The following is a 20,063-nucleotide window of genomic DNA, read 5'->3' as shown; positions in this document are numbered from 1 at the left end:
TCCCCCTTCATCCGTGACGCTCTTCACGAATGAACCCATGACCTCATCCGTGAGGCCCTTCACGAAAGGCCTCATGGCCTCATTAGGGAGGCCCCTCTCAAAAGGCCTCATCTGTGAGGTTCCTCAGAAAGGGCCTCATCTTCGAAGCTCCTCACGGAATACGTTGTACCCTCACGTATTGATGGCCTGACGACGACTGGCGGGAACAATGCCTTACGACTGTCCTCATGAGGAACATTCAGCGTGGTCTGGCCTCACTCACCCTCACCTCATTTTCATGAGGAGGTGAGGGTGAGGTGTCCTCATGAGGGTCCTCATGAGTGAGGCCGCTCAGCTATGTATGTAGATGAGACATAAAAAATTCCAGAAACTAGGTGTGGCTCTGACATCCTTTGTCCTTGTTCGTATGTCATCCTGACATCTGAGGTATAAGGTACCAACACATATTTCATGCTCTAGTCAGTAGTCACACAGGCGTTCCACTTCCAGACGATGTGTTACCGTTATAATCCAGGCATATAGCTTTATCCTTTTTTTTCGCAATTTCAATGAGATCCTGTTGGTCGAAAACCAGAAATAAATGCGTAAGAAACGTAACTAAGGGATCTGTATCGTGTTTAGTGGCTACCTATAATTTTGTAGCATTCAAAACTAGAACCGGTTCCGAACCGGGTTACAGCCTCTGAACCGGTTAATCGAACCGATATATGTGAACTTTGGAGCTGAACCGGAACCGAACTGTTATGGCCGAACCGAAACAAACCGAAAAACGTTTCGGTTCGACGTTCTGCTTCCCGCCCCCTACTGTTACGGCTGCATCACAGTTATCATTGTCGCATTCATCCTCACTTTAGTTGGTCGGAACTTCGGAAGGGGCACAGAAGCTACGGATGGCTTCCCTGCCTCCACCACATCCACTGCGTTAGGAGCGACAACATAGGCGATAGGCCCCACTGCCACAGAATCCGGGACCTCTAATCACACCCGCAGCAGGCGCATTTTCTGCTGGTGCAGACCCAGCGCCACCAGTCTCCGAAGCCTCGAGTATGCCCTCCATACGGGACACCCAGGTTTGTACCGAGCACGACTTAGCAGTATGGTCTTTCCCACATCTACGGCAGGGTTTCTCACAGATAGCGTGACCTACCTCCCCACATCTAGAGCCTTTACGAACACTTTGGTACATCTGAGCGTCACAGCAAATGTTTCAGGCGACTGAAAATGAGTATACTTTCTGTCTGCTTTCTGCCACCACGTGCTCTGCTGATTTTCTTCAGGAAAATGTGTTCCAATCGCTCTTAGAAAGGCGACATGGGGGAGAGAAAGCCTGCGGAATACCTTCATGCTTTATAACCACCAGGGGACTCGAGTTCTGTATACCTTCTGCATAAGGAGCAACATTTTTTGTAAGGGATGCACGCCTCGCGACTACATATGTTTGTACTAGGGATGTGTCAATCGAATCCGCGAATCCTCGAGTCCTAGGCAGGGATTCGAGATTTGGGAATTCGAATCCCAATGCCCAAAACGGCGAATCGAATCTTTCGAATCCACCGACCACGTTTGTTTGTTTCTTTTCCAAATTGGTGCCTCCGGAGTCCGCCGAAAGCCTCATTGACCGACGGGTGTTTTCTTGTTTGTTTGTTTACATTGCTCTGGAGTGAAAGAGTTCAGGCAGGAAATGTTAAATTGCAGGTTTAAAAGTAGCATTGTTTTGTTTTTGATTGTTGCTTAGTCTTATGGAAATAATTCAGACCCGAGAACTTATGTATTTCTTGTAGTCGTTACAACAACGTGTTAAATAAATTACGCTTAAGAAGAACTCCGGGTATATTGTCTCCTGAAAGTGCACTGTTCTGCTTCAAAACACTTTTCAGTAGAACTTTTTTTCTGGCTTTTTAAAATCTTTTTAAGACACATGATTCGAGATTCGCTAGATTCGTGGATTCGCAGAACCTTCCTTGGATTCGGATTCGTAAAACTCTGGATTAGTCCCATATCCAGTTTGTACAATGCACACACCGGTAGTTTCCACTGCGGTAGAGATCACAGGGACAGAACTTAGGGGAACTCACGAAATAGATCCATCACAGGCGGACTTATTTTCGTATCGACCGTGTTGTTTTCTTTAGGGACTCAAGTTCTCGCTTACAGCTTGCTTCCTTCGAGTACTTTGTTGTAACTACAGCCATAAATCAGGGCCGTGACTTTTTCCCAGCAGGTGTTAACACAGGTGATGCTCACAATATTAAGAATAGCTTGAGTCGTTCGTGGTGAGCCAGCACCTGAGTGCGTTCAACGTGGTAAGTGCCCCTCCTACTCAATAATTGCACCCATGCGGTTTCGTCGATATTTCCTCGATACTTTGATTTGAGACTCAAAATTGTTGGTATACTGGCAATAATTTTATTGCTTTCTACCATCTAAACCTATACTACACATACATTATTTCTTTCAGAACTTAGCTATTGCCTCCTAGTATGGGGCAACACGACTGTAATACCTTTGTCAGAGGGGCACGCATACGGTCTTTAAGGAAATGGCACTAAGAAAAGGCCGTAGCTAACATAGGGCCTTTAACCCTGGGAGGCTGCCAGACGGTATCCGTCACGGCGTTCTGACAGTCATGTAGACCGATAAACATATCTGCGAACGTTGAATGAAATGAAATCAAATTTGTTCTCACTGAGTACTCAGATTCAACGTTTGGTTTGCACTTAGAGAATTTGAAAAACAGCAAACGATATTTGCACTTGAAATGGAATTAAAATATGACTAACAGAGGTTCCATTCCAAATCATACGGCATGTTTGTAACAAAAAATTGTTCCACCTTCTGAGTTTTGACGTCAAGATAATTTGTAATCTTGCCCACTGGCTGAATAATTTTTACTCCTCGTCGAATATAATGTGTCCAATGTGACTAGTGAACAAAGTAGATGGACGCTTGTGATGACGTTCCCTGGCATTTACATCAGACCTTACCGATAACAGGTGTAAATAAACTGGCAGCTCCTTGTCGTCAGTCTTCGAGGAACGGCACAGAACATATTATATCCAGCCGGATATATCAGAGAGCCCAGCCGAATCTTGCTGCGACTGGACGAACGCCGATATTGACAATGGCTATCGATAGAGGTGTGCGCGGGTGCGATTATGTCCGCGTGCCCGCGCAGATATCCGCGCTGCAAACTGATTTCCGCGCGAAAATTGTATGGGTCAAAATCCGAGCGGATAAAATGCGGATAGAACAGCGCGCTTTCGCGGATCACGTTGATAACAGCATTTTAACCGCGATTGTTTCTGCCGGCGTCCCCTACGTGGTGTCGCAGTTCAGAATGAATCCAGAATAACATGCCGGAGCGTGTCATGCGCTGCGTTTCATTTTACATAATTGCCCCTACCGAACGCCATCGTTCCGTAGCAGGTTACATGTGACACAAAACAGCGCTAGAAGTTTTTGAAGTTAAGCACCTTGGTTGTGGTGGTGCCAGTGAAAGGGATATCGCCGTTGTCGGCCTCACAGAGGTGGGCAACGTCACGATTGACGCCATGGGGGAATGTGCCTCCTAGGCCGACTTCTAAGGGAGCTGTGCCGACATATGTCTGAAGGCGTCTGAGGAAAACCCCGGAATGTTAAGTCCAGTCCAGTCCAGTTAAGCGCCTTCAGACCGAAACGAAGCTCTATGCAAACAAATAAAAAGTTTCTCGTCTCAACAACAAACAACAACTTTATTGCGAGATGATGAATGGGGAGATTCATCGCCAGGGGCGATGCTCTACCCCATTGCTGGTGATGATGCGGGGAATGAAATAATGAGCCCCTTCACAATTAGGATCGAAGTCCTGTGGTATGCAGAAAGGTGAAGAGAGCTTTGTGGGCAGAGCGTTGGTGGGCTGGACGTGGCCAGGGACCAAGCCATTTTGTGTAAGAGAGAGGGGGGCCGAGACTCCAGCTCGTTAGGGAATCCGGAGAGTACGGTTCGGGAAGGTTGGTAGTGTGGACAATGAAACAGAATATGCTCTAGATCTTCCACAGACCGCAGTGACTGCATTGGGGAGAGTCAACTTGTCTCAAGCGGTATCGCCATTGCGCTGTAAGAGCCACATCGAGGCGCATTCGATGAACTAATGCGGCGTCTTGACGAGAGGTATGACGAGGTATGCGGAAAGTGGGCGCTGGATCAACTCTGCTCAGCATGGCTGAGGGAGAATCTCAGCTGTCCATTGGCGAGAAGCCAGAGGAGTAACGAGGCGTCGAAGTACGGAACGACGACCTCCTCTCAGCAGCGCAATACGGGTCCGTCTCCGTGACGAGAGAGCTGCTTCCGCGGCGCTGTCGGCCTGTTCATTCCCTTCGACACTGCAATGGGCTGGAACACATTGGAGTACCAGTCTGTGCCCATTCCCGCGGGGTAAAATCAACGATGTGCTGTAGAAAGAAAAGTATGGCATAGAGTTCCGCAGCTGTGGATGAGGTTTGACGCGAAAGGCGACGTCCCAAAGTCGTGTGAACGGCAAGAAGGGAGCGCTGATCACAGCCCCAGCCTAATCCAGAAAGATGTTGAATTGCAGGAAGCCATCGCTGCATTTTGGTTTGAAGGTGCTTATTGTGGCTAGCCCAGCGCAGGTCCAAGTTCATGACCACACCTAGGAAGCGATGGGAACGTACAGGCTCTCGTGTCAACATTTTCCTCTTCTCCTACGAATGCAATAATCGATTATATACTCAATGTCCACGCGGGTGCGGATGCGGATATATGACTATTTTAATTAGCATGGATGCGGTTCTTACAAGCGCGTATACTATAAATCTTATCCGCGCTCAACCATGCCCAGCCTATATGAAATTGTCGCGAAGTCAGGTCACGACATTACGCGAGACGGGTGCAACAACGTCTTTACTGCGTGAGGCCCGGATACGAACTGTCAAGCAGGGCTCATCGTGCTCAGCAGGTGCCCCCCCCCCCCCCCTTAGACCGGAGGTTGATGAAGGCAGTGGTGGAAGACGTGGCGGAAGTCGGCACGACTCCGAAAAATGGGGGTCGTCACCGCGGACTCCCGGAGGCGTAGGAAGCGGGGAAGGTGCGAACTTGCGGACAGTAGGTAACCCAATATACGCATCGCGGAGCTGGTAGGACAGTTGGTGCGAGGGAAGGGCGAGGAGACAGGCGCAGAGGGGGCGGTGCTGGGGAAGTGTACAGGGACGCCGGCTTGACGAGGTCTATGGATACGACCTCGAGGCGATCCGGAAACTTGAGGGTAAGTGTCTTGTCTTGCTTCGAGTGTACCAGGAAGAGTCCGTCGTAAGGAGGCTGGAGGCTGGAACGCCTTGGAGGTTGCCGAGGAGCGTTAGTGGCAAGCGTTTTACCCAATGGGTCGGATCTTCAGTGGCGCGTAAAGCGGTGTTCAGCGAATGGCGTCGTGACGAAGACGTGGGTGGCGGTGGAAAGGTCTGGGTGCACGAATATCGGTCGAAAAGATGAATGCCGTGGTGTTGGTGAGCGAAACTCAGCGGCATTTTTTAGGCGTGTAGCGAAGGTCTGGCGCTGGCTGGTCAAGAGTAGCGGCGTCGAAAAACTGGCCTGCGAGACGCAAGGCGGACCTGAAGACGAGGGTGGACGGTGCAACGCCACAATCTACCTGGGGAGGTTGCCGAGGAGCGTTAGTGGCAAGCACTTTACCCAATGCGTCGGGTCTTCAATGGCGCATAAAGCGGAAAGCCGTCTTCAGCGTGCGATGGAAACTCTACTAGTCCGTTGGCGCTTGGGTGGTAGGTCGTGGTGAAGTGCCCGTGAAGGCCGTGGACGTCAGTGAAGAGGCGGGACGTGAATTGCCGTCCGCGATCCGTCGTAATAGCGGCGGGGCTCCAAAACGCGCCACCTAGGAGGACGGGAACGCGAGAGCGGTTGTCTCAGTCGTGATAACCTTGATAGGTACCGCTTCCGGCCACCGGATGTACCTGTCAGTTGATGTGAAGAGGTAAGCGTGGCCTGCAGACGGAGGAAGAGGTACAGGAATCTATAGACGACCTGAGCCCCTACGTCATCGATTATGTTTTGCTGCAGCGCAGAGCATGCTGATGGCCGCCTACCAGTCTTATCAGACTTTTCGGGCTATCAGCCGACGCGTTCTTCCCGCTTCTTGCCCTCTACAGCAAAATAAAATCTCGGACCGGTCTTCTTGTGACGTCACATGTTTGTAAACAGAGGGTCGTCTATAGTCGACTTAAGAAGGAAATGAAATCTAGTCCGTCAACTACATACGCCCTTGGAGACGCAATAGCATGCCAGAAGAGACACTGCAGTGCCACCATGCGTCATCAGTAGGGCAGCGCACTTTCTGCCGCTGCGTAGTGTCATTCGGACAGTTTTATCAGTCAATACGGAAGCAGAGTAAGTATGACGAATTATATCATCTAGCGCAGGAGGTAGCGGTATCTCTCTGCGTCCAATCATCCTGTCTGCGGCTCAGTAATGTTTTGAGAGCTGACGGACTTGATTTGTTTTCCTTCTTAGGTTAAAACACGACTATAACGGTTTTAGCCGCTTGGATCACGCGAAGGGCATCGCTGCCGCTCGTCTTCGCGTTTCGTAATCTGCTAACCCACATGAATATCGACGTGCAGGACAATGGGGGCCCTCGACACTCTCGCAGTGTGGATGTGATGACACCGGATATAGTTGGGCAACCCGCTGCCGGGTTGTATCGAGTCCGAACAAAGTGCTAGCTGGCAGAGTCTTAGCGTTCAGAAAGCGCAACGTGAATATTCGAGATCTGGCAAAAAAAAAGAAAAAGAAAAAAAAGTTGGCACGAAATGACCACCTGAATTCGCAATCAGCAACTGCCATTCGTCAATCGCAACGTGTCACTAGGCGGGCTTGCCTCTCGATTGTTTCGGTGGTCTCAAATGCTGTTACCTTGTTCTTCCTGAGATGGCAGCAGAAGTGTTACCCAAGACACGAGTTCTGATAGTGATAATACGTTATCAGGACTTTTTTTATTGCATCGAGCTCAGTTTATCTTGGTAACAAAACTCCTGATGAGGCTTTCAGAGTCGTCCTATACACCCACCCAGCCTCACACCCAGCGCTTTCGCACCCAGCACACTCCAGCAAGGAGGAAAGCGATACCAGGGAGGAAGCATACGGCCCGCGTGTTTTCCTTCTCTCTGGCTTGTGCGGTAAACAGTTTTGAACGAGTCACATACAATAGAGTTCTTTAAAATTTAAAAATGACAATGACTAAGTGTAGTACATTTAGGCTGAAATTGCGAAATGCTACTTACCTTTCAGGAGAGACTCTTTTCGCCTTCGTGTTTACACTATCAGTCTTAATCTCCGATGTGCCCTTGTAGCTTGTTGTCTGCTCGAGCCGTCGCTGTCTTATCTGCGGGGGGAGGATCGGTGTCGAAATTGGCTCGCAGTTGTTGTCCACACGCGTGCGGGCATCGTCGTCTTGTGTGTAGTTACATATGATAGGGGGCGGCTGGAGTTTCGCAGGTTCACATTAGCGGCGATCTCCACCGGGGAGAGGAGCAGGAATATTTGTCTTGTTTTACGAGGATGGACGGCGACGGGGGAACTTCCCACCGAAAGAAGGAAAAACTGGTACTCGTTCGTTGTGAGGTAACTGCCACAACAGCGTGGAGAACAAGTGTGGAAGGCAAACCTGGGAACAATTCGGGTAGAGCTTTGCTTTCACCTCTGGCTGGTTTCTTGGATGGCTTGTCCCACGCATGGGGCATGTTGGTGCAGGAGTCATCACAGAAATCATTCATGTACGCGCAATCACAGCCGCCGATGCTCTCCAGATCCCTCCTACCTTACACCTGCAGCTACCTCACACAAGGAATCGAGTGTCGCTGTCATGCTGGGGAAGAGACTCTGTTGCTGTTGCGGATTGATTTCGTCTTTTTGTAATATCGTATTCGTAGAAGATGGGAACGATGAAGGGAAAGTGTGCGTGCTTTATAATGAGTGGAACTCTACGATTGGTTGTGTGTTTTCTGGGGATTCCATTGCTACACTGACGAGATAAAAGTTATGAGTACGTGTCGAACTGGTCTCTTCGTCTTTTCTTGGACGAAATTACTGGTGCCGAAACCCGTGAACTCTGCTCTGACACGTCTCTGCAACGACAGCTTATAGGATCGAGAGAAAGAAAGAAAGAAAGGATAGTTCCCACGTCAAGATGTCGTGTCAGGCTGCAGCGATGGAACGTCTCAAAGCGAAGAGGTGCGCGCGCCGTACACAGACTACAAGGATCATCAATGAAGCGACAGCGGCGCTTGCGGATGTGGACGCTTCGTCACAGACGTACAGCTCGTTACTGGATAGACTGGTTGCCAGCGGCAGGGAGCTTAGCCTACTGAATAAGGAGATCGAGCCCCTTGTTGCAGACGAGCAGGTGGGTCAAGAGTATGTCACCTTACTGGAATATGAAGACCATGTTGTTCCAACAACAGCCTTGTTGAAGGCGAAGATTGAGGGCGTCACGGCGTCCACTCAAAGCCCCATGGTAACGCCAAGGGCGCGAAACTCGCCAGTTCCTTTGCGGGATAAAGTCAGGCGCTTCATGCGTTTCACGTCATCGGACGTCAGAAAACGTCATAAATTGAACGTCATGGAGACATCCGGTGGCTAGTGATTACTGATTGGTTCCCATGAGGATGAATTCGTTTTTTGAGCGATGATTGGCCGTTTTCAAATTTGTTCGCGAGCGCTCAAACAGGCGACAGCGCGGCGGCTGTGCCGGTTGGAACCGGCGTCGCCGGAGTCGCCGGCGTCCGTTTCGGACGGCTCGTGTTGTGTAGCGGTTGGGTTGGACTATGAGTTCTGATTTTTCCTGTTTAAAAACGCAAGCTGTATCATGTGAGTATCCTCGAACAGTCACAGCTGCCAGGGAAGATGCCTGCGCAACATTTCTGCTCTGCTTCTTGGTGTAGAAACTATTCGAGCGTCCGAACGCCTCGTACCCGATCGGTCAATGACTGCCGACAGGTAAGCCATTTGTCATTGCTTGTTGCCTTACAACACCGCATTCACTTCGTGTATTGTGAATAAGTTGCTTAACAGTTACCGTAAATCGGGACCGGAATACGCTGTGACCGAGACAGACAGCGTAGCTTTGCAGATACGATGGTAGACTATATTTCTTTTCGTGAAACAATATCATCCAAATGTTATGATTAAATACCCGCTCACGTCGTACTGTATAAAGGTATGGCGCTACTGTAAGCCGGATTCTCGGTGATTTCGCTCGACAAGTTTCGTCCGACGTTGACTTAGTAGCTGTTCTGTACGTAGCGCCAAAGCCAAGTTTGTCAGGCTATTCGGCCTGAATATATCATTCTAAAGTAGCGCAATAAAAGGTATTTCTTGTACTAAGGTCGCTCGTCACACCCCGTGGCTGCGAGCTTCTCACAACCCTACCACCGTTCTTATTTTTCGCCGTTCAACAGCACCTTTATTCTTTCTATTTCAACTTTCACATGCATAGCTGTATACCTGATACTAATTTTCATCTTGTAGCCACTGAGCTCCAGTCCCCAGTAGCAGTCCTTGCCAGAGGCAGTCCGACATTATCAGGCCTCTTCAAGCAAATTCCGAAGCAATATTAATGTCATGTTGTTTTCGTTACCGCAGTCATGCTGTGTACGTCCTGCTTGCATAACCGTATGTCGTACAATAAAGTACTTCATGTGACAAAAACAACCAAGGCTTCGTCGTATTCCTGGAACTCCCACTGCATTCCGACAAACGCGAACAAAAAAAAAAAAAAAACAGTGAATGGAAGAAAAAAAAAAGGGGACAACAAAAGAAGACTGGAAGCAGAGCAGAGAGGAGGAAAGTAGTGTGAGAGAAACGGATTACACGTCATTTACGTCATTCGCGACATAATCAAAAAAGAAAAAAAAAATAGGGTGGCTAGTCCTTAGTCATTGGTCCAGCTCCGGAGGTCACGTGAGTTTTCAGCTGCAATAGATTTCTACTACAGCTTCGCGCCCCTGGTAACGTCCACACCGTCAGCGAGCACAAGAACGAACGGTGAGAGGCCCTGCAAGATACGACTACCGAAGCTGCAGCTGCAGGCTTTCCGCGGGGATCTTGCTCAATGGCAACCCTTTCGGGAACAGTTCCGAGTGGCTATCCAAGATAACAGTGACCTCTCCCGCTGCGAAAAGTTCCACAACTTGAGAACTCTGCTGTCTGGTCCTCCTGCAGCAGCAATTGCTTGTTTACAGGCAACGGAGGGGTGTTATGATGATGCGATCGGCATATTGACCTGTCGCTTCGGAGATCGCAAGAAAATCGAGCACCAGCATCTCGGAAAGCTACGGTCGCTCCGTGAAGTATCTTCGTCAAACGATGTTTGTGAACTTCGACGCTTGTATGACCACATGCAGACGTATATGCGAGGACTTAAAGCGCTTGGAGTTTCACCGACGACGTATTCCACATTACTGGCAGACATCCTGCTAAAGGCTCTGCCCAACGAGATTACAGTGGACTAGTATCGTCGGTCCACCCACGGATCCGGGCACACGCGCGAAGGAAGGGTCCACGAAGTCGAGGACCTGATGACACGGACACCACTTCGCTAGACCCATCTTCTGACCTGGAGATGATACTGGATTTCCTTCGTCTTGAAGTGGAGAGCAGGGAAAGAAGTCTTAATGTTACCACGAGGAAAGATGAACCCAGTCGAGTTCAACGCAGTCCAAGAGCCATCAAACCAAATAATAATAATGGTACCGTGATGTTACACGTAAAGTTTGTCTGCGCAGTGTGGCGACACGTTGCACGTGCCGCAGGGTAGGACTGCGGATAATTTGGACTACCTGAGGTTCTTTTGACGTGCGCCAGAAATATCCGACACACGGTGCTGGAAGCAATGTTTACCTCCATCAAACGAGAAGAACTCAACCAGCAGCTGCTGTGCTGCATACGGCAGCGAAGACGGATAAAAGATGCATCTTCTGCAATGCAGAAGGGCATGAAAGGGTAACTGCATGGCGCCCGTAGATCTGGAGCAAAACAAGAAGGTACTCGCTTGCGAGGGTCGTTGCTTCAAGTGTACTGTTAAGGGCTACCGCGTCAAAGACTGCAAGCGGAAGATTGTTTGTTCATTGTGCAAAGGCAGGCACGTCACTTCTCTCTGGGACCCTGAGTGGCGTTCACCTGCGGCAACAAAAAACTAAAGGTTGTGGACACCACCAGCATGTATACGTCCAGTACCGAAGAAGAGAATGGCAATGACGTCGTCCTTCTGCAAACCTTCAGAGCATGGCTCATCGCAGACAACTGGTCCGCCTACGTACGAGGGTTATTCGACGGCGGTTGCCGGAAGACGTTCATCCGGCAAGATGTCTCCAGGCGAATGAATCTACAAGTGCTCGAGGAGCTAGATGTGAGGCATAACACGTGCGGTCAGGCCTCAGCAGTAGCAAGTGCTACTCGCCGCAGAGTGGTTGAAGTGCGAGTTCGAAGTCAATACGACAAGAGGGAGCACTGCATCGAAGCAGTCGAGATCCCCTTCTGTAAGGACATCGTGGTAGCTTCTCCAGAAGATTCTCCAGACACCGTGGTAGCCGTCTCGGGGATAATCGAAGGGCGGCGGAACGCGGGCTTGAGAACCTGGTGAAGGAGTTGCGCTCCAACTTCAACCGGCTGTTGGACCACGAGGAGCCATGCGATAGTATCTAAATGAAGGACATGCCGAAGTTGTCCACGAAGTCAAGCCTACGGTATTGGAACATGTATGTTACATACCTCATCAAGGAGTGTTCCGAGAGAGTTCCGCAACCGCCAAGCTACAGGTCGTGTTCGACGCTTCATCCCACGCTCCAGGCAGTCACTCGCTAAAAGACTATCTAGAAAAAGTACCGAAATTTAACACTGAATTGCTACAGCTGCTACTCCGCTTTCGTACGGAGAAGATCGCTCTCATAGCGGACATAGCAAAAGCATCTCTACAGATTATCGTAAAGGAAGAGGATCATGATGCACTCCGTTTCCTTTTGTTTAAAGAAAGCAGAGGGGCCTTTGCCAGCGTTAGAAGTGTGGAGAATGTGGACACGCGTGCCTTTCGGTACGGCTTGAAGTCTTTTCCTCCTGTCAGCTACAATATTCTATAATTTGAGTCGCGTGGAAGGACATCTGGAAGAAACGGCAGAGAAGCTCGCAAGATCCTTCTTTGTAGATGACTTACTAACGGGGGCACCAAACGAAGATGGGGCAAAGCGAATCTACGTAGGCTATTATGAAGTTGGCTGGAATGGATCTGAGGAAGTGGGCGTCGAATTCTCCAGTTCTTAATCAGCTGTTCGAAGAACAAGAGCACAAGGGACAGAACTCTGCAAGTACAGATACGAGACTTTTGGGACTACTGTGGGATCGTCAGACCGACCGGTTGAACTGAACCGGTTGAACCGATTGAACGTGTCTTCCAGGGTTCGCTATGGTTGTTCCGACTTCAGTGTGTTTCTTTTATCCTTGTATTAAAGTTGGTAGTGGCGCTTGTTTCCGTGTGTCCCCTCGATGTCCGTCCTGTAACACTTTGCAGCGCATTTTGCACCTTTTGCTATGGAATTCCAACTAGCCCAACGGTCGGCGTTATTCAACCGGTTGAAGCTTGTGGAAACCAGCCATGCAACTTCACAGTATTGCCTCGAGGGAGACTACGAAACGAATCGTGCTGCAAGTCTCTGTCTCAGTCTTCGACCCATTGTGCCTTGTCTCTCCATTCACGATACGTGCAAAAATACTGAACACATTTGGCAACTCGGTATTGAATGGGATAAAGACTTGCCGCGGGCAGTGACGATTGAGAGATCAGCTGGTGCGAGGAGCAGCTGGTGTCGTAAATACAGAGCCTGGAGGTACCTCGCTACGTAACCAGAGGAATCAAGAATTGCTTGGACGATGTCCGAGTGCATGTTTTCAGTGACGCAAGTCCATCTGCGTACGGAGCCACGGCTTACGCTCGCACGGAAAACAAAAATGGCTAAGTTACCGTGACACTTATGATGGCGAAGCCCCGTGTGGCGTCACAGAGAGCTCTCACCCTGCCTCGCTTGGAACTGATGGGAGCACTCATCGGATGCCGATTGGCGAAGTTCGTATCTAGCTCTCTCCTCGTCGCGACCATGGAAGTAGTACTTCTCGACAGATTCCAGTATCGTTACGCCGAGCTTCGGGAAGTTCGGGCAAGCGCGCACACCTAAAACGTCACTTCCTGCTGGTCTGTCAATATATCTCGACGCTGTTCGGTGCCATAGTTGACGGTGGCTTGAAAGAATTGCCGGCTTAAAAATCCAATAGAAAAAAAAGAAAGGAAAACGTTCGAGTGAGGAATGTGGGACTTTGCGTGTTGGCTCCAGGGACTACAACGTGTGAAACGATGTCATACATTTAGTGGGTTGCATGTGGTTTCTCAGCCCCTTTAACACGACATTTCTGTTGTCACATACATGCATACGATTTCTTGAGTAATGATAGCTCTACAATACTAAAGATGCAATGATATTGTTTGTGGTGTACAGTTGTGCCTCGTTAGTATGGACACCTTCGTCCCGTCAAAAATTTTCCATTAAGCGAATAGTCCCTATTATCCAGTACTAAGAAAATAACAGAAATGGATGAGACGAATGTCGGCACAGTTCCCCCTGCAGTCGGCCCAGGACGCATACTAACCCCCTGTCCTCCACTCCTTCCTGCTGTCCTCTCTCCTTCTGTCCACGTCTATACGCTGCTCACAGCCACAGTGGCTTCGCGGGCTAACACGGAATTTAAAAAAAAGAAATCGATGAAACGGTTCAAGCTTAACATCACCGATGAAGGACGTCTGTTATGGTACGCTCAAGATTTTTCCCTTGGAGTTCTTATGGCCTCACAAAACGAAAAAAGATGAAACACCGGCTTGACACAACAGGAGACAAAATTTACTTGTGACGTTTCGACGCCTATGTGGGCGTCTTCATCATACAAATGCAAAACAAAATAGTACAGATCAAAGACCAGCGTTATGCCTTCGATGTGCTCTAGTAGCATTCCGGTAGAGACCGTTGTGGCTGTTGCAAGCATTGTTATCAGCATGAATGTACCAGCCCAAGCAGCAAAATGGACTGAAAGTCAAGTGCAATAGGGGTGGACGGGTAGGTGGAAGGCCTTAAACAGACTCGTGAAACTAAAGAACAATGATAAGACACATACCGTCCATCCCTATTGCACTCGACTTTCAGTACATTGTGCTGCTTGGGAGGATTCCAGGAATTTTCGTACCCCCCACCTATGCTCACGTGGCAAAGTTTCTACCTCTTCGAAGCAAAAGGGGTGACCGGTTTTGAGTACGTGTTCAACCAGCTCGGTGCGATGATTCTTTGTAGGTGGATTCTTTATCTGTTGTTGATGTTGTTTTAGTTTGGTGACCTTCTTTCTTCCAGTTTCGCCTATGCAGCACGTGTCACACTGTTTACATTGTAGTCTGTATAAAACTCTAGATTGATTCATGTGACGCACAGAGTCCTTGGGGTGGCATAGCATATTATACAGAGTTCGAGAAGGTTTGAAAGTGGGATGGATACCAAGAGGTTTCAAAATTCTTCTTACCGCCTCAGACAGGTCACGGGCATAAGGGATACATACAATGTTTTCGGGGACAGGTGACTTAGAAAAGTCACGGGTCCTCTTAGACTATTATTTTTATAGTACTTACTATTCTGTTTTGCGTTTGTCTGATGTGGACGCAGCATAGGCGTCGGAACGCTACGAGTAACAATGAAAAAATGGCTAGGAGGCAAGCGAGCTAGTGAAGATGATGCATAATGTAAGACCCTGAGACTAGGGTACACGAAAGGACAGACACAACACGAACTCTCAAATGTTGACTTCGTGACTGACTTCGTGTTGTGTCTGTCCTTTCGTGTTCCCTAGTCTCGGGGTTTTACATTATGCGTTAGGAGTAAATTTTGTTGCCAGTTGTGTCAAGCTGGTGTTTCATCTTTTTTCGTCACGAACTCTCCTGGACTATGTTCGACCTCACAAAAAGAATCGCTGTGAAGGAAATGACATAGCTTTCGATTGTACGAGACAGCACTTGCACCATCCTATTTTCAGAAGTTATCCTGTTTAATACAGGGAGAAAGTTGTTCAAAGTCGCCTCCCTCCATGCTGATACCGTCCATAATAATGAGGGGGAAATACATGAACTACATAGGGTTCTTTGTACTTTGTTCATCGTTACTGTTGTTCATGGGTTGAGTATTGCCCCTGGTGATGAAACGCCCCAATCATCATCATAACATAAAGTTCTTGCCGGAAAAGTTAGTTTCCGTATTGACGAGAGATAAATGTATTGAAAATGTTTGAACCTCTGACAAATCATCCATAGTTCCAGTTGGTCATATTAATGGGGTCCATATTAACCAGGCACAAGTGTGCTTCTGCCCATAGTCCACGAATGAAAAATTTACAGGGTTTGTGTATGATCACAGTGTATCTTATTTACAACTACTCGCTCCTATGAGTTCATACTTTGCTCTCCTTCTGAAGAAGGAGAGGGCATGAGGAGAGCGGAAGGAGGGCTCCAATCAGTCAGGTAAGTCATCGGTGTCGTCTAAAACACTGTCTGATAAGCTGGCTTCTGAGTTGTGACGCACGGTTTCTCAGGAACACAGGGTCAGGTTCGTCGTCTTCTGCTCCTCCTCCGTCTCCCCTGTGGCATCACCTTCCGCCTGTTCCTCACTTGACCCATTATCCTCACCAGCGTCAGCCAGAGGCTCAAGTGTGTTGTACACTAAGCACATAATATGGAGGATGGCAGAGGCGTTGATTATCTTGCAGAACTGGTCAGGAGCAAACTGCAATGTACGGTACTTCGGGAGGCACCGGAATCCCATCTTCAGTATCTCAAACCAGTGCTCAATGCGCACACGGGTCCTGCCGTGTGCAGTGCTGTAACTGTGTTCATCGGGTGTTGAGGGCGAACCGATTGGTGTCATCAGCCAGGGTTGGAGCCGGTGCCCGCTGTCACCTGTAAATAGTTTTATACGCCAATTAATAAACCTCTACCTGAGAAACGTCATCATGACGTTGGTAGACAGACTGAAACCGAAACAGATCGGAAGGGGAAAACTTGGTTCCACGAATGGACACTTGTTCGCATCCTCCTATTGAAAGAAAAGTAGGGCCGAAGGTCGCGTCCCTTTCAGGGATCATCGTAATCCTCTCAAGACCGTGGTTTTCGTGCGCGACCTTGTTCGCCCCATAGCTTCGAGCATAGTTTTAAGCGTGAACCGCATGGCCCGAAAAGCGTCCGAATTCTTTCCGAACCGAATTCGGGACCGAACTTTTTTCGGAGAACAGAATTCCGTGCCGAATTCGGCCCGATCTGGCCAAGCCAGATTTCTCCTCCGGAATGGGAAGTGACGCCAACCGAAAAAGTAGAAGCATCCAATGGCTAACCAGCCGGAAAGAGAACCATAGCAACTATCACGTAGCAATGGGGTTGACTGTTGCTGTGTGTGCGACTTCTACCCCTATGAATAGACCCTTTCTGTTGGTCCTGGCAACACTGGCTATCAAGCCTGTATGAAATCCGCGGCCGCCATATCGAAGGGTTGTTTAGGCGCGAGTGGAGTATGAGCGATCGTTCTTTGCTTCGCGGTCTTGAACATGGCAAAACGCATGATATTTCCCGTAACGGGTTGGGTGGAAGATCTATCGGAGCTCCCGAAAATCTTTGAGTAGAAGACTTCCATAGGAACCGCTTGACGACGGAACGATCTGTTCGGCGTAGCTACAACTTTCTTGTGGAGTCCTACGTTGTCGTCGCCAGCCTGCGAGCGAACTACGCCAGGAAATCGTAAGTATTGAAGTGGAAATACAAGAGTGATCTTTGTTTTGATAAGAAAAGTCTGCAACAATAAACAGCTTTCCTGTTGAAAAAAGCCACAAACCTCTGTACGCGAATAACAATGAGCGGTATGTGGAAAGTAATCAGCAATACGAGGAAAGAAAGGGACAAAATGAGGAAAGTAAAGAGCATTGTGAGCATTATGAGGAAATTCTCATAATACTCATACCGCTCATAGCCAGCTCATAATCGCAATAAGACTCGTATTACATGTTTGAGATTTGCACCATTTAGATTTGAACATACAGTTATGAGCATTGCTCATAACATGCTCAGTGCTCATAAATGCTCATAAATGTGCTCATAAATCTCAGTGCTCATAAAATGTTATGTGCCATGGTCATACATCTATGGGATGTATGAGCATGCTCATACAATAAACATATATAAGCTATGAGCATTCCTCATAGGTTTAAGCTTACGAGATTTTCATCAGAGTTGCGTCCTATAAAAATAATAGTGCAACCCAGCGTAGTCTCATCATTTTAGGACAGGAACGTACTTTGCGCAATGCAAATGCTACCGAAGCAAAAAGAAAACATCCCCCCCCCCCCTACATCATAACAGCTGCTGTGGGTGCTGGAGGGGAGGTGCTCGATGGAAACTGTGCATGCCCTGCAGGGGAAGGATGCTGCAACCACATGATTGCTGTCCTGCGTGCTCTCAGTACACTGCAGAACGAGAACTATGCCGAAGGCCCAGAGCATATCTCATGCACTGATCTTCCCCAGACATGGCGAGTTCCCCGTGGCGCAAGAATCAACGGCTCCTCAATACAGTGTATCAACTGGAGAGCGGTGAACGAAGGCTGCTCTGATTCAGCCCTGCGGTGCAGACTGTACGAGTGCAGGTCTACTCTAAGAGACAGAAAATGGCAAGAAGATGCGATACTCAAATTCGCTGGGGAACTCTTTGAGCAGGACGGCAAGGGATCGTTCGGTGACGCTAACCTGCAAAGCATATCATGTGGGCAGGAATCCAAGAAAACAAAATTTGGAGAGGCTTCTGTGTTCTCCCCCTTGTCATACCAACAGCCTTTACTGTCGTTTGGATTCAACACTGTCCTGACGGGAATAGAGGTAGCTACCAATCAAGAGGCAGTGAACCTACATGAACCACACTTCTTTCGGGATTCAGTAGTGTGGAATAATAATAATTGGGTGTTTACGTCGCGAGACAACTGAGATCATGAGCGACGCCACAGCGGTCGGTCTGTGGATTGCTTTTGCCCACCAGAGGGTTCTTTAACGTGCGATGAAAGCTCATCACACGGCACCCCGTATTTAACGTCCCCCGCGGAAGACGGCGTGTCTAAGCAACTTGTACCCTGCCACCAAGTTGCTGGCGTCCTCGGCCGGGTTTGAACCCGCGATCTCGTAGTGTGGAATCCACCATGTGGACTTGAGACAGACCAAATACTGAAGGTAAAAGCTACGTAATGATTGCACGATGTTGCATACCAGTGCTAAGTTTGTTCATTTGTCTTGCACTTTGTACGTTTTCTAGCTAGAGCTAGTGGACATCACTACTTTTGCGCTTGCAGGCCATATGTTTAACGCCCGATGAGGCCATTCAACTTGAGAAGAACACAAGACGGCAACACCAAAGCACAACGTGGAAGACAGAGCGACAGCTACGTCTCACTGCCTCGAATTTTGGTGTAGTTACAAGGAGGGTGGAGTGGACAGCTGATGGGATTCGGGCACCGCTTTTTCCCAAGGATATTTCCAGGGTCCCAGCCGTAAGGTACGTTTTCACTTTTTGCCAGTCGAGAATTAGTTACTACGACTGCAGAAGAATATATCTGTTGATTGCTTTTCAGGTATGGCCAAATGAACGAGGTGGTGGCTGCTCAACGGTACCAAGATGTACTTCAAAGTCTTGGGCATGATGTGACTCTTTTTGGTTGCGGACTACTAGTTAACCCGGAGACACCTTGGTTGGGCGCATTACCAGACAGGGTTGTGTTTGACCCGTATGAATCCCAGCCACGCGGAGTCGTGGAAATCAAGTGTCCTCACTCACTTCGGAATGCTTCTGCCTCTGATATTGAAACGTTGGACTACATCGTAAAGGATGAGCAAGGCAGACTTCACCTTTCTGTGGACCACAAGTACTACATATTACCAAATCCTGGGCCAAATGAGGCTCTCGGGTCTGCCTTGGGGAGACTTCGTCGTATATTCAGATGCCTTCATATTTGTCGAAAGGATAAGGTTTGACCATAGAGAATGGGAAGCAACGAAGCTGCACCTCGAAAGCTTCTATTTTGATATAATGTTAGGAGAACTCCACCAGAAGCAGTGAGGCTTCCATGTAGGTTCTCAACAGATGATGCTTTGAGCCCAATGCTAGTCATCTTAGTTTAATTAGTCTTGTAACTTGTTAGCTCTGAAAAAATATATGCAGCATAAAACGTACGGTGGTTTTCCATTTACTACACACACACACAGACTTTACAATATGTTTCTCACACTTTTTACAATATATTTCTTTGATCACATTTTTCCGAGAAGCATATAGATACATCATTCCACTTCTGCCCACCGAGGAAGGCGGTCGTGTGCTCCCATGGCTCCCGCATCAGGCACATGTGCCGTTTGTGCACAGCCCTTCGCCGGTCGGCAGCAGAAACTGGTTTGTTCTGGCCCGTGTGGTAAACGCTTCCACTGCAAATGCCTGAACATCACCCCTGTGGAGTACGACCTTCTCTGGGTTAATGACGTCTGCGTCTACAAATGTAAGTCTTGCACCAAACGGGGAAGTTCTGCAGAATCCACTGTGATCAATGACAGCTGTTCTTCGGCTTCCGGACGTAACAACGACGATAACCCTTGCTGCCACAGCGATTTGGACCAGTTCATTGCCCCTCTGCTCCAAAAGATTGACTCCCTTGCCGCTGAAATTTGTGAGCTTAAAGATGAAAAGTCTCAGTTGTTGCGCTTGCTTCAAACTGTGGATAAAAACGCCAGCTTTCTTCGCATTGAACTCGCCAAGTTGAAGGCCGAATTTTTGCAACGGCTTGACTGCTTACAATCGACCCGTTCTACGGCGCCTAGCTACGCCTCGGCTTTACACGTGAAATCTGCACCCAACCGGCTATCTACTGTACCCCGTGTCTGTGTCGACCCTTCCAGTGCTCCTGGC

General features: G+C 48.6%; 2 long non-coding RNA genes across 2 annotated transcripts in view; both read left to right on the top strand.

Moving 5' to 3' along the window:
* The first annotated feature begins 2,213 nt into the window (after window positions 1-2,213).
* LOC135395980 (uncharacterized) overlaps window positions 2,214-20,063 on the top strand; it is a 46,600-nt gene continuing 28,750 nt past the window's right edge. Inside the window, exon 1 of the long non-coding RNA XR_010423229.1 lies at window positions 2,214-2,303. This is a non-coding gene — a long non-coding RNA (uncharacterized LOC135395980). The remainder of the gene's footprint in view (window positions 2,304-20,063) is intronic.
* LOC135395979 (uncharacterized) lies at window positions 18,457-19,336 on the top strand. Its single transcript, XR_010423228.1, has 2 exons — window positions 18,457-18,662; window positions 18,739-19,336. It is a non-coding gene; the product is annotated as an uncharacterized LOC135395979 (long non-coding RNA).

Source organism: Ornithodoros turicata, chromosome 5, assembly GCF_037126465.1.
Source record: "Ornithodoros turicata isolate Travis chromosome 5, ASM3712646v1, whole genome shotgun sequence".
Classification (NCBI taxonomy): Eukaryota; Metazoa; Arthropoda; class Arachnida; order Ixodida; family Argasidae; genus Ornithodoros; species Ornithodoros turicata.
The sequence above is the reverse complement of the archived record's forward strand: the minus strand, read 5'-3'. Positions and strand labels throughout refer to the sequence as shown.